The sequence below is a fragment of the Ammospiza caudacuta genome, chromosome 2 (assembly GCF_027887145.1).
Source record: "Ammospiza caudacuta isolate bAmmCau1 chromosome 2, bAmmCau1.pri, whole genome shotgun sequence".
Lineage (NCBI taxonomy): Eukaryota > Metazoa > Chordata > Aves > Passeriformes > Passerellidae > Ammospiza > Ammospiza caudacuta.
In genome coordinates this window covers 108,205,858-108,221,241 of record NC_080594.1, presented here as the reverse complement: position 1 = coordinate 108,221,241, position 15,384 = coordinate 108,205,858, and positions in this window count along the sequence as shown.

Here is a 15,384-nt window from a genome sequence, read left to right as displayed (position 1 = left end):
TGCCTTTGGCTTTCAGCAGGCCCAGACCTCTGAGGTGAGTGGTAAAGATCACTTCTCATCAGAGCAGGGTCAGCTTGGGAACACTTAAAGATAATATGTCACAGACATCTTTTGTGAAAAATCCTTTCTTTAGGATTTTTCCCTCTTCTGGGAAGCTGAGGCCCCAGGAAGAGAATGTAAACAATGGTTATCTGCTGCTGTGGAATGCAACAGGTGCACCTGTGATTGGCCCATGTTGCATGTGTACAATTAACAGCCAATCAGAGACTGAGCTCTCTCTGGGACAGAATCAGGGAGTGCTCCTTTGCTGATTCATTCCTATTCTATTCTTAGCATAGCAGCTTCTGAACTTCTCTCTCTATTCCTTTTAGTATAGTCTTAATGTATTATATATGATAAATTAATAAATCCAGCCTTCTGATCATGAAGTCAAGAGTCTCGTCTATCTCTTCACCCCTGAAGAACCCTTGCAAGCCTGCTAACAATAATAGATGGACATAAGTGCATGGGACCTAGTGGGATAGACCCACAAGTGTGGAGGGAGCTGCCCAATGTCACTGCAAGGTCACTCTCGATTATCTTTGAAATGTCGTGTTGACTGGGGGAGTTTTGTGAGGAATGAAAGAAAGCAAATGTCACTCCTATTCTGAAAAATATAGTACCTGGAGGACCACAGATTGGACAACCACACCTCAGTCCCTATGAAATTGATGAAGAAAATCTCCCTGTAAAGGCTTTCCAAGTAGATGAAGGACAGCAGCGTGATTTGTAGCAGTCAGCATGGTTTTAAAGGAAAATCATTCTTAACCCACTTTATAGCCTTCTATAGGTTAAGAGAAAGCAGTGGATGCTGTTTTCCTTTACTTTGACAAGGCTTTTGATAGTCTCCCATGTCATCCCCACAGAAAAGCTGATGGAGTAGAGTCTGGCTAAGTGAAAAGTGAGGTGAACTGACAATGGCTGATACACCAAGCAGCACAGCTGAATAGAGGGACCTGAACAGGCTGGAGAAATGGGACAACACATGAACATGATGAAGCTCAGCAAAAGGAAATGACAGCCCTATCCCCAGGAAGAAATAAACCAGGCACCAGTATAACATAGGGGCCAATCAGCTGAAAAGGATTTTGACAGAAAATTTCTTGAAGATCCTGGTTTGAAAAAGCCAGGAAAGTGCCCTTGTGGCAAAGAAAGGCAATGGTACTCTGCATTAGGCAAAGTGCTGCCAGCAGGTGAAGTCTAGTGGTTGGAACTTCCCCTCTGCTCACCACTGGTGATACACATCTGGAATAGGCTGGACCCTGTGATCTCAAAGGACTTTTCCAACTTAGTTGATTCTGTGATTCTCTGAATGCTCTGGACTGCTGACTATGAGAGAGGGTGATGGACATACTAGAGCACAGCCAGTGCAGGCTCATGAAGATGATTAAGGAACTGCTGCTGTTATATGAGGAGAGGATGAGAGTACTGGGGCTGCTCAGCCTGCATAAGAGAAGGCTCTGGGGAACTTTATCCATCTGTGTAAAATTCTGATGGGAGAAGTAAGGAAGGCAGAAGCCAGACACTTCTCAGTGCTGCCCAGCAACAGGACAAGAGGCTAAAGATACTAACTGAGACACGGGAAATGCCAGGTAAGGGTAAGAGTAAGAGTAAGAGTAAGAGTAAGAGTAAGAGTAAGAGTAAGAGTAAGAGTAAAAGAGCAAGGAAGCATGGCCATGAAGAACACTGCCACGGGTCATCCAGGGCAATTGCAGAGTCCACATCCTTGAACATACTCAGAATCCAACCCAACATGTCCCCAGGCAATCTTCTCTCACTGAATCTGCTGGACTTGACAATCTCCAGAGGTGCCTTCCTCTCTCAGCCATTCTGGGAACCACAGTTCTATAAATTACATTTTTTTTTGAGCCCTGTCTGGCAGAATCTTAATGAAGGCTTCTTCATTCGACTCTAAGATCCCAAATATTGTTTTAGCCATTAAATTACATTGATTTCCATGGATGAAGAAGGTAACACTGGGAAATGCAAGAGGAAAGCTCTCTATGTCTGGAAGAAAATAACTCATTTAACAAATTAAGAAACTCATATTTATAGGTCAGGATTCATCTGACCTTTACTTGGTGTCTACATCAACTCAGCACAAATCATATCCTTGAATGCCTAACACTCTCCTACCAACTCTACAGCACAAGCTGGCTTTTGATTTTGTCAGAATAAGTGGAAAATACTTTACATAATGATATATATTTTCAATATTTCCAATCTTATCAGTGTTGTATTTACAGTTCACATATGACATTTCCTCTGTCCTTGCCACTAAAAGAAATCCTACAGGCAATTATTCCCTTACTGACCTGTCCTAGTCAGCTAGAAAATGCCATCTATTATTGTCTCTTCCTCACTCTGTCACTCATTCACACTCCCCTGATTGACTGTAGAGCTTTATTTTTATTCTTTCTATATTGACTGTAGGACTTTATTTCTATTCTTGCTACTTTATATTGTGTTATTAAAGTTTTAGGAATTGAAAATTTAAGTAATTGCCCCAAAGTAAATAGAACTACCAAATCTGCTCCATGTAAGGGCTGAGAGCCCATTTACAAAACCTAAAATGCAAGGAGTCAACAGACTTGTTTGTCTGGTTGTCGAGTAGAGTCCTTAGACTGTAGATCACAGAGCTGGTAATGGTTGTACCCATCTCCAAAAGGTGTTCAGAAACTAGGGAGCTGCCTGTATTAATACAAGATTTAAAATATTCTGTTTTTTAAAAAAATTATCCATATTGATGGATGCTTACATTAAAATGTGTTGTTTATTTTGAGTTTTGTTTTATCCAGAAACAAAGGGATGTTCCTGACTGATGATTTAAAATGTTCACTTTCATTGGGGTGTCAAAGACAATTATGTACTGGTGCATTGTTAGTACATAATCTACCTATGCAGGGTTGAATTTTTATGCATTCATTTATTAATAAAAAAAAACTTTTATATATTACTATACCTAATAACCCTATATTACTCCTGTTTGGAAGGAAGGGATAGCATGTTGACATCATAGAAGACAAAATAAATTAAAGAGATGCTAAAAGCACTGACGTCTATGCAAGATCATGGGCACATTTGAATATGATAGCCAACCTTTTCAAAAAAGCTGCTCACATTCACATTAAACTGATCAAAAATATGAAGGAAAACCACTTTCTTTCTTTCTATTAGAGACAGACTTTAACCCAAAACTAATTTTTAGAGTAAAATTACTTGTGGTAATTTTCAAGTCTTTAGACTCTGCCACCTTGTTCCTTCAAGTAATTCTATTAAACCAACTCAGAAATCTTTTTCTCTTGCTAATTTCCTGACAAAGAAAGCAATAAAAACAGAATAACTAACCATAAACAATTTTATTTGCCTGATTATATTGAAGCTTCAGATGGACTGTTTTAAATGGCCAGACACAAATGGATGCATTTTGCTTTTTAACCCAACCCTGAAGGACAGAACCAGTACAGGATTTTGACCCTAGTAGGTTCAAAGTTTCCCCTTTCTCTTCTTTTGATTTTTTTTTCTAAAACTTCTTTTCTCATTCGTTGCATTAATTATAATGTTTATACCACAGTTAAAGAAGGAGACACGGTCAATTTTAAAACCTCACTAGTCCAGGATTCTCCAGGGAGGAAACACAGGGCTATTCCCCTTTGAAAGGGTTTAGATTTGCTAAAGAGATTTGTAATGAAAACTCTGCTCATGATGCAGTGTGAGGCACAACAGGCTGACAATGACAAAGTAGGAAAGATAGAAAAAAAATCAGATACCTCATTATCTTTACAATTACAAGTCTTTGTGGTTTAAAATAAACAACTGAGATGTAGAAGATTGAACAAAGAATGATTTGTCACTTTAAAGTATCATTTTTGCAGTAAACTTTGAATCTGATCTGATTAGTTTTCTTCCCCCAATTAAGTATGCCTATCCAGGAAATTAGTTTCATACAGTCTAAAGAGTGGAGATAAAAGAATCTGTACTACCTAAACGTGTATTCCCTTCTCAGTGTTATCTCTTCCTGTTCATTATCCAGTTTACTCTGATTCTGTTTCTTTCCCTTCTGGTTATTACTTCCTCTTCTTCTTCAAATTTCTTTCACTCTTTCACGTTGTGCATCTCCCACTTTTCCAGTGGACATAAAAAAGTGCCAAATAATTTTTGATCATACTAGATCAAAACTATTTTTGTAAGAAAAAGAAATCAGCAAGAAAAGGATGAGATTTGTAACTGATTTTAAGATCCACTCTGCTCCCCTACCTCCAATTAAATAAAAACCTTTATGACTTTCCAAGCCAGTCATAATATATGATAGCTGCCTTCAGGTCTCACCTTGTTTTTTACAAAGACCTGAACTGGTTCCAACATGCTTGGACCTTAAGATCTTAAAGACCTAATGTCTTTAACAGGGTCTGTATAAGAGTTTTATCAACTTCCTTGGCTAGTATAACCTTAAACCCCATTGCCTTAGCTGGGGTTTGCTTTCAATTTTCCCCTGAATTCAATCAGACAGTCAGAACAAAACTCAAAGAGCTGGAAGCAAAGTTAAAAATAATCCATGATAATTCCACTGATCTAGTCAAAACCACCACAAATTCCCTTTGGAGTATAAGCCTGCTTTGCTATGACAAGAGGAGGTGGTATTAAGAGTAATTCAAAGTTATCAAAGACACATTTTTAAGTTTTGAAGTATTACTTTACACCTGGGGGAAGGAGGGAGAGAGGGCAGGGAAGAATGCAAATCACTGTTAGCTCAGAAGCCAAAGGTAAAATGCAAATTTTAGTCTGAGTTAGCCCTGTGGTATTAATTGTTTCACTTTCTCTTTTGTCTACAAAGCCAAGGTAGTTTTAGACATTTTTAAAAGAAACACACTGTGAATGACTAACAAAACAGAATAAGAGTGACATGTTTTCTGTAAGCACAGTTGTTACTAAGGCCACTCATTCCCAGATATTTGCTGATTGTGTAGCTTCAGCAAGAATCAGAAGAAGGTAGTGTTTAAATACATGCTTTAAGAGGAAAAATTGGTGGTTGATTTTAGCTGGCTATTCTGTTTGTTCTCAAGTGAGGAAGGTGGAAAAGAGAAGAACTGGAAATAATGTTTGCTTTTAAACAGAGTGAAAAGTAAACATTTTTCCTTTTTGCATTACTCATGAGAGAGAGACCTGTCAGATTGAACAGGAATAGCCACAACCTGTCTGCTTAAACAAGGGGTCTGCTTTGCTGACCCATTCCCTTGTCCGCTGAGCTCCACACAGACTTCACTGGAAAAGTTTCACTTCATCTGCCTGTGAAGGAGGAGGGGACCTTCTGACACCTGCCAGCATCAGGAGCACAGACAGATGACAATGTTTGGCAAATCCAGGAAAGGTGTGGGATTTTTACAGGCAAGGTAACTGCAGCAGTTTCCCCACACCTGAAGATACCTTCTATTGTGTATTCACAGCCATGCCTCTCTTTTCTTGTTGAAGCATTTGGGGGAGAGAAGAAAGGTATATCTTCAAATTAAGGTCAGTGTCTGGCCCAACCAGCTCTCCTGGTATATGTGTAATATATAACAGAAAGCTGGTATATATGTTATTTAATCCAAGTAGTCCATTTGAGAGTTTAAAGTAGTTTATTGAAATAGAAAAGAGCTTAAGTTTTATTGCCCCTGAATATCTGTTGTGTGATGTGTAATTTCCAAGTCAAACTCATAAACAGAATTATACTTCATGTTCCCTTATTTCTCTCCCTCTTACTGAGGATTTGGTCAATTAACACTTCCCAGTATTACACCTCTAAAGAGTCAGGGAAGTGTGAAATTGCCTTATAGTAGTGACAAGGATGAATAAATCTTCCAAAGTCATTACCACGGCTCTAAACTCTGGAGTCAAATTTAAATATAACACATACTACAAGCTGAAAGAGAAAGTATTTGAGTTATTTTCTCAAAATTATTGAAAATCCATATACATAAAATTATTTTTGTTAGAATAACAACCTGAATTGTCTCACAGTTCTAAGAAACAGTTAATATAATTAAATTTTTCCTCACTAGCATTTTATTCAGTCTTACCTTTTCTACTTCACTGTGGTTGGGAAGGGGTAAGAGAGAAGTCAGGTTTGTGGACCCGGGATAACTGGAACAATTTGTGTGTTGCTTATGCCTTCCTTTCTAAAGCTGTTGCTGCATAGCAAGACTGGATAACTAAAATGCCTGCTGCAGGTATATGCTGATGTATTCCAATACAATGTCTGCTTCAGAAAGCAGCAAATTCCACACAATGTCATTTGACATCTAACTTTCCACTAGGGACAAAAATAATGCACTTTTTTAGCCACAGGTACTTCCAAGCCACAGGTCCAATTTTTCTATTCTGGAAAAATGAGCAGATGAAAAGAACCTCAACTTCTGAGTTCACAGAATAACAGAATTAATCATAGAATCAAACCAAAGTGGTTCAAAGCCACAGGGCAGTCTCAGCCACTGAAATGTAGGCAGTGACACATTTCAAAGAGTAAATATTCACAGAAACAGAGTGAAAACAATAAGGAACCTTTTCCTCTAGCCTGCCAATAACAATGCTGTTGAAGAAGATAGATGACCTGTAGACCAACTACTCATCTCAGTAAAACATACACATTTTATTCAATACCTCTAAAAATGAAAAAGACTTTTCATACTCTTTCCCTAAAGGCATACTCCTTCATTTTCCTCAGATTTTCACCCACAAAAGTACACCATTTTCTGATATTTTGACATTAAACTGTAGCGTTTGAATGGATGAAATGCGAAATTAATGTGATTTATTTATTTTTCTATCTAATTTTTTATTTATCTTCAGGCATGCACTTGGAGTGACAGATGTTAATAAGGAATTAATTTGAAAATCAGTCAAAATTTTAAATGTCACTTCATTAAAACTGCAGCCACTCATGGAACTTTGACAGGGAAAGCACAGGAAAAATCTAAACTAGATGACAGCTGCAGAAAACTTTATGTGAGATCCTTGGTGTAACCTCTTTAATCACGTGGCCAAGAAAATATTGGAGACTAAAGGCAATAGACAGGGGGAAAATTAAATAAATAACCCAATACATTAAACTCATTTCCCAGCTCTGATGGGAAACTAAGCTATCCATATTTGCAAGACATTTTTTCAAGATACTGGATGTGGGTAATTTTCCCCAATATGTGAAATATCATCAGAAAAACCTATTTAAATATGGTAAAACACACATCCAAAACACCTATATTTTTTAAGACTTTGGGCATATGTTCAGCTGTGTGCTGTGAATTTGCAATGCAGATACTAAATGTGGGGTTTATCTCACCTGGCCTGAGAGAGCCAAGGTGAGGAAGACTACAGCAGCAATAGTCACATTTGGTTCTGACTTTTTGAAAAGAGCAGCAAGAATTTGTTATGTTTTCCACATAACAGTTTGTGGGATCTTTGCTAAAGGTTTTTATTTACTCACTTGAATCCCACCAGAAAATGCAAAGTTTGTTTTCAGAAAGCTTTTTCAGGTTTTGCAATATGAATTTAAACCAAACCAAACCTTTTGTTCTGCACAGTATTTTTCTACAGAAACTCTGAAGTTTTGCCTATTTATTTCATTTCTCTTGTGATTTCTTTTTTATTGTGAAGATTGGCCAATTTAGAGTAAATTGTCTCGCTAAAGTAATCAGAGAAAATGGATGTCAGAGATCAATTCATCCAATTGCATTAAATGAGAGACAAGATTTTCTTTACTCATTTAATTATACCAAATAACATCTGCAAGACATACCTACCCTTCAAGATGAAGATACATGTATGGAGTACAGGGATTCATTCCAGGACCAGCATCAAACCTTGAGGAATTTCAATCAAAGTGAGAAAATTTACAGTGCTGCTGTAAAATAGGATTGTGTGCAGATCATCTGTGATTTCTTCCCTAGTAAATATGGGAAACAGCTCCTTTTTTCTCTAAATGGATTTCTCACAGTGATTTTTAAAGCAAAAAAAATTAAAAAACACAGCATGTTGTCTATCAAAGCTTTTTTGTGTAAAAAAAAAGAGAGAGAGATTAAGAGATATTGTAAAAAATAAAAATAAAACTTTTAAAAATTCACAAAGATCCATTTCTCTTTCTCAAGCTCTCCACAAGCTTCCACAAGGGAAGGGGCCTCATTTTTCTCCTCCTCAACCCAAATAACAAATACACATCCCGCACTAATATTTTGTATTCAAATTTTCTGCTTCAAGCCTTAAGCAGTTTCTCTAAGCCTACTTCCCTGGAGTCAAAAAAATGTTTTTAATGGTGATTTTACGATGTTATTGGAGCAGGCATAATGAAATAAGAAAGCCAACTTATTAGATAGGGTTTGGGGAGGAATTTTGTTATCACATTATATTACAAATGTGTGTTCTGATCAGATGCTATAAGTGTTAAATATTAGCACTATAGGATGCACTCAGTTATAAATACATCAAAAAAGAACTTTTATAAAAAGTAATCATTTTCCTGTTCCCTACAGCTGATGTTTTTCAACAGTTGACCAATCATTATAATATATATACATATATATTCTAGTATGCAACAAGTGTGTATGTGTGTATGTATATATATATATATATATATATATATATATATTCATTCTAAAGTAGCAGTTCCAGGCAGTACCTAGTGACACCTAGGTACAACATGTAGCCACTCTACCTAGTAGACTTTTCTGTTAATTATAGAATATGCTGAGTTGGAAGGGACCCATCAGGATCATCAAGTCCAAAGCAACAGGAATGTGAAAGATCTGCAATGTCTGTATAAATATTGGTGTGGTTTATTATTAAAAAATGTGAGTAAAGAAATTTTAACCCACAGCCAACACTACAATGCATTTTAAATGCTTTTAGTGAGATGCCAAAGATGCAGCATTGTATATCTAATTAAAAGGAGACTTTATGCTCCCCTTAGAACCCAAGAGTGTTCAATGAGTTTTATTTTATATGGAAATGCAATGTGCTTAGAACAGTTTATTGCCTTTTCCTAATATAAATAATTCCATCAATGACCTAATGAACCTATGCTTGCTTTTCAAAAAGAGCAGTGGATGTCATGAAGCTCCCTTCTAGAAAACCAAAACCCCAAATTCCACTCTCTGCTGTCAGTGACCTCTCTTCTACAATACTTGCAACTGCAGAAAAAATCCCAAATCTAATTTGAAATGGGTTGCAAATGAAAAGTAGAACCAACCCAAAACCAAGTATAAATCAGATTGTAAAAAGCTTCTGAGAGTACCATTTTGATGGAAGATTTTACTTTCTGTAGCAGTATTGCAGCAGAATACCTTACATGCTACAGTTTTTAACATGCTAGATTTCACTGATGTGAGTGATTTAATAAACTGCCCAAAACAGTACGGCAGAAATGCTGCTTGCCACTGTAGGGAGAAAAGTCATGTGGCCAAAACTCACCTGAAGCTGGCCAGAAATGTGGGGGACAATAAAATGAAGTTTTGAGATATATTAATGGCAAAAGGCAGTGTAGAAATAACACCAGCCTGTTACAGGATGAGGATGGTAACCTCAACAACAGGGACATGGACAAAGCAAGATGGCCAAGCATGTCCTGGGGGCATCAGGCACAGCATCACCAGCCAGGCAAGGGAGGGGATTGTCCTGCTCTGCTCTGCGGCAGCCTCGCCTTGAGTGTTGTGGACATTGACAGCAAAGACATTGAGCTCTCAGAGAGCATCCAAAGGAGGGAAATGAGGATGGTGAAGGGCCTTGAGGGGAAGCCGTGTGAGGAGGGGCTGAGGGCACTTGGTCTGTTCAGCCTGGAGGAGACTGAGGGGAGACCTCAGTGCAGTCACAGCTTCCTCATGGGGGGAAGAGAAGAGGCAGGCACTGATCTCTGCTCTGTGACCAGCGAGAGGACCCGAGGGAATGTCCTGAAGCTGAGTCATGGAATGTTTAGATTGAATATTAGAATTTAGATTGAATATTAGAACAATTTCTTCACCCAGAGGGTGATTGGGCACTGGAACAGACTCCCCAGGGGAGTGTCAGAGCACCTGATTTCAAGGAGCATTCAGACAATATTCTTGGCCATATATTGAGATTCATGGATTGTACCTTGCAGAGCCAGGAATTGGACTCAGTGATCCTGATGGGTCACCTCCAACTCATATTGTGTGATTTAATAAAACTGACTACAGCAGTCCAACTGGGTAACAAAGTGTTTGTTATTCCAGTCATTTCACTAAATGCCTACAAATTTGAGTCATTCCACAAAGCATCTTCCTGAAAAAGTCATTTTTCAGGGACAGAAAACTTTAATCATTTAGTAAAGCGTCTGGTTTCAAAACATAAAAGCAATGCCAACAAAATGAGAGATCATATTTAACTAAAAATATATTAGTAACAATTTCAGACAGGTAAGAATACCATCCTCTGTATATGAATATTTATTTGATTTTGGTATGTATACTTGGGTGTATATAGAATTAAACTCTACCTTAAAGCTGTAAGAAAAATTAAGGAGGCATTTACACAGAACATATTCATGAATACACTGTGAAAGATTTAAACTTTTAGCCCATAACTGGATAGTTGGCTTTTAGGGGAGGAAAAGTCATAATTTTTGTCACCTCCACTCCACATTTAAATGTGTGCCTTCTATGTGAATGAAACAAGATGGGAATAAGAGGCATATTGCATCTAGCATGATGAGATAGCACCTGATCTTCCATGTTACTCTACTTTTTGTGTACCACCATTCTAAACATCAAATCACAAGAAGAAAAATCCTAACTCCATAAAATAACTCTCAGATACCTTTGCTAGATATGTCCTATTGCTGTTTTCAAAATTACCATAGAGCATTCCAAACTCAGATTCCAACAAACAAAGCCTTTATAGAAAACAGAACATCCAGTACATATGAAATCAAAATGTTGAAACTGCACATCAAATATTAAGTTTTCCAACTGGGAGAAAAGGAGAATTTTCATTCTAAAATAGTTTTAACTATTTGAACAAGTGGTATTAATCCTTTTGGAAGAATGGCACGTTCAGTTCCCATGCCAGGAAAGCATTTAAGTATTGTCTTCTCTGTAAGATCAAAAACAGACTATTGAAGTATCTGTCTGCCTGCTTACAAATGATCAAATTAAGATAATGGTCTCAGGGCAAATTCAGAACTCTTTAGTTTAATACTGCCTATATAATAATGAACTGGATAATTTCAGCACATAAATGCAAAAAAGAGCAAATTGTAATAGCACATGGCAACCACTGAGGCATTATTGCAGAGCCAACAACTTGAATGCAATAGCTCTTGTAGTCAAAATGATTTTCCAGCTGTTTTATAAAATCATTTCCTCACTGTGCTGTCAGAACAATGTGCAGTGAAAATAGGTCCATAAGCCTCAAATCCCTCCTTCAGCCTTGATCAAATCCTGTGAGCAGTGCTATAAGGCTGAGGTAGAAGCAGTTCAGAGTCCATGTTTGGAGGTGTACTCTAAATTTAATTTCATCACTAAAAAATCTGTGTAGGCACATAGAAGTTTTAAATGTTCATAAACTCATAGAAGATGTGCTGTACACAGTTATAATTTTTTATTCAGAATTACATTAAAACTTATATTTCTTTATTGTTCATATCTTGCCTAGTCTGCAGAGAAAGAGGGGGGATTTCTGAACCAGTGCTATTCTGAGGCCATGCAATTGCCATTGCATTGTGACACGTGCTTGAAAGATAAAAGGTCAGATTATGAGAACGGTGATTTTTCTAAAAAAAGAAAGTAAGCAAAGAAAGTGTGGCAGATACCTGCTGTGAGGATTTTCAGTGAAGAATTTCATGGTGTCTTGTAAAAAAATTCTTGAAAAATCTGCAAATGTTGGAAGTTCTAAAGGACATGTATTCTGAGTAAGAGACTGAGAAAAATGAGGACTCCAACACAAGTGAGAGACAAAATGTCCTGCTCAAAAAAGATACATAAGTTTTTAAGAAGCACTAAAAAAGCCATTCCTGCTTTGAGATTTATTCATAAACTTTCTCAACTGTTTTACTACAGGAATATGCCTAAAACATTTTTTGGCGACATGAAACTGAAAGTTAATATCAATACAAAGCAAAATCAGGAAACAATACTGAGAAAAAAAAAAAACAACTTTATTTTGTCTGACAAAGAAATGACTGTATAAAGATGAGCAACAAACTTAGCCTGGAAAGTATGAGTTCTTCTGCCTGTAGAGCAGTGAGGTTCTGCAGCACAGAGCTGCTGCCTGAAGGGAAACTGTGCTCCATGTGGGAGAGCTTCTCTGTGTCCCACATATGATCACATAAGCATCTCTTTCCACCCATGTGCAATAATTTTGTATGGCCAAAACCAGCAAAAGTGAACAGTTTTATGTGCAAGTTTTGTAAGGTCTGTGACTGTGTGGCAAGGTGCCTTTCATGAACAGGACTGGGTTTTGCAACAGATCTAGCACAGCATTGCAGTTTTTATACTTCCTTACACATTTGATTCTTTTTCAGATCATAAATTTAGCATTCTTGTGGTGTATTTTATTTACATATACCTAAACACATTTTAAACAGTATAATATACTTAGGTATAGTTTATGTTGTTTTGCTTTGTAGTACTACAGATATTTCATTATCCTGATTACGTCATCAGGTGAGATTAAATAAAACTTTTTCTCCATTTCCAACTTGCATTATAGGATCAAACACAATTAAAATAGAGACAGAAAAGCATTAAAACTATTAGCTCAGGTTGGTTTTATTTCACAAAGCTCAGCTCAGAAGTTTGTGTTTTGTTGAATAGGTTTAATCAGTACAGTCCAACTAGTAAGAAATTAATTGATTTTTAAGTCCTGTAAGCAGTTCAAATCTCATGCCTAGCCATTATTCTTAATTATAAAAGGTTGCAGTTGAATTCTTCCAATATATGTGACTATAACACAAAGTAAGCTTAAAAAACTAGGTCAGCCCTTCATCACAAATACAAAGCAACGTTCTTAATTTTTCAATACAGCATGGAAACCAGAATAATTTGTGGTGCAAAAGTTATATTCATGAAAACAAAACTTTTCTAACTAATGTGATTGTCATATCTCCAAACATTTTCCATCTAACCACAGTATGCATTCTTAACAGTTATTTTATGATGGTTATTTATAAAGCCTTTCATCAGCAGATACAGCAAGAGTACCTATGCCTGCATTGTTTTCCTCATAGATTCATCTTGAAGAAACTCTGATTTAAGAGGTTTAGATTATTAAATACATCCTTACATTAAATCTGACTTGCATTTAGCTGAGCTGATTTTCTCAAAAACATTATAGGCGGAATTACATTGTCCATTATAGACTTAGTAACTGGTTTCATAGGTTTTGTGTTTGCTTTGTTCGAAAATGTTTTTTAGGACTCTGTGGTTGATCTTGGTGGCAAGACTGTTAATTTAAATCTGGGTTTAAAAGAGTAAAGGTTCCAAAAAATTGCCTGAAAAAATATAAACCAAATTAGAAGAGTGGTTTTTTATGTAAGATTTCCTAAAAAAAATAATCATTTTTTCCATATTCCTAAAATACTTCTTCAATTTGAGTTTACAAACATCTGGAAGGCCCCACCCCCTTTCATCAGCTAGGATTTCATTCTTCCATTTCCTGCAGGAGATGGAGATCAGAGTTAATGCTGCTTTTATAGTTTTATCCACCAGAGACAGCTCAGGGATTGTTTTGCACCTTTACCATGAAAGTCTGTTGAGGAAGCAGTGTCTTGCACTAGTTCCTCATAAACTGGGAGACTCCCTTGCATGGAGCAAAATTTTGGGGATCTTGCTGTATTTTAGTCAAGGCACAAAGGGACTTACCTGTTGTAATCTTCTTTTGCTAGTTTTTTCCTCCTTTTTTGCATCTAATTTGTTGACTATATATTGCTATTAATAAACTCTATGGTTTATCAGTTCTCTAACAGCAAATTTCTGCAATCCTCACTGCATTTCCTCTTTTATGCAATGTATTCAAGGAGATTTGCCAAAGGTCAGACAGACAGAGCAACATGAATTAATTTAATTCAAGAGTTTAGCCTCTCTCTTGACCTAAATCTCTTCATTTTCAATTCATTGCAGATCCAGGTACTTACCAAAACTCACACTGAAATCAGTAAATGCCAGCAAGCAATAGCATTCCACTAATTTTAGACTGCAGTGCACAAGCAATCAAAGGAAAGAAAGCTCAGAAAGAAAAAGGAAGCTGAATACAGTCAGGGGAAGCATTGGGCTCCATCAGCAAAGCAGCTGGGACAGCATTGGATGGACTTAGGCCACAATATCATTGTGACATATTGCAAATCTTTGTGACTCAGAGAAGAATGACATTTCCTTGGGTTTAACTTTTGGGTTGCTTTTGAAAACTAACCATTTAGCTGAACCTACAATAATTTCATTTCTTAAAAAAAAAAAAAAGAAAATAATTTGGTTTTTCCATGTTCATAACCAAGATGCGTAATAGAGTTGTTGAATTGAGGCTGTACAGGATGAACCATGAGGGGTGAAAAGCAGAAAAGCTAAAGAAGCAGAATGAGAAAATAAGAGCAAATGAAAAGGTGAGGGAATCTGTGATGTGCAATGTGGTCAGCTTGCCAGTAACAGGTTTAGCCTCACTAACATCAATAGTAGAATTATACATGTAAGAGCTGAAACTGGAGACTTTGAGTGTTGCTCATTGTGCAGTGATGAAGAGCATGTCACTAAGCCAGGAACAGGAAAAGTCTGCTCCTTCAGAGTGGAGTCCACGATGCCTTCGCTGAGCCACAGAGCCACAGCACGGCTCAGGTTGGGAGTGACCACAGTGGGGTCATCCAGTCCAGCCTCCCTGCCCAAGCAGGGCCATCCCAGAGCACATGGCACAGGACTGTGCCCAGATGGTTTTTAAGCATCTCCAGTGCTCACAGGCTCCCTGGGCAATCTGTCCCACTGACTGGTCACCTGCACAGGGAAGAAGTTCTTCCTCATGTTCAGGTGGAACTTCTCTGCATCAATTTCTGCCCCTTGCCTCTCTCCCTGTTGCCTGGCACCTCCATGAGGAGCCTGCAGAAGGCTCCATCCTCTCAATACCCTCTCTTCAAATATTCATAGACAGAGATGAGTTTCCCTCTCAGTCATTTCTTCCCAGGGCTGAACAGGCCCAGCTCCTTCAGCCTTCGCTCATAAAAGAGATGTTTCCAGCAGCCTGTAGCTGGCTAAAATTGGCTGAAGGGAAGTCAGAGACAAAAGGTGGCTGAGACAGTTACTGTTCAGCAGCTGCATGCAGCTTATAAGAGTATTTGAGATTTTTTTGCTTTTCATTTGAACCAGATGTTGTTTGATTTCA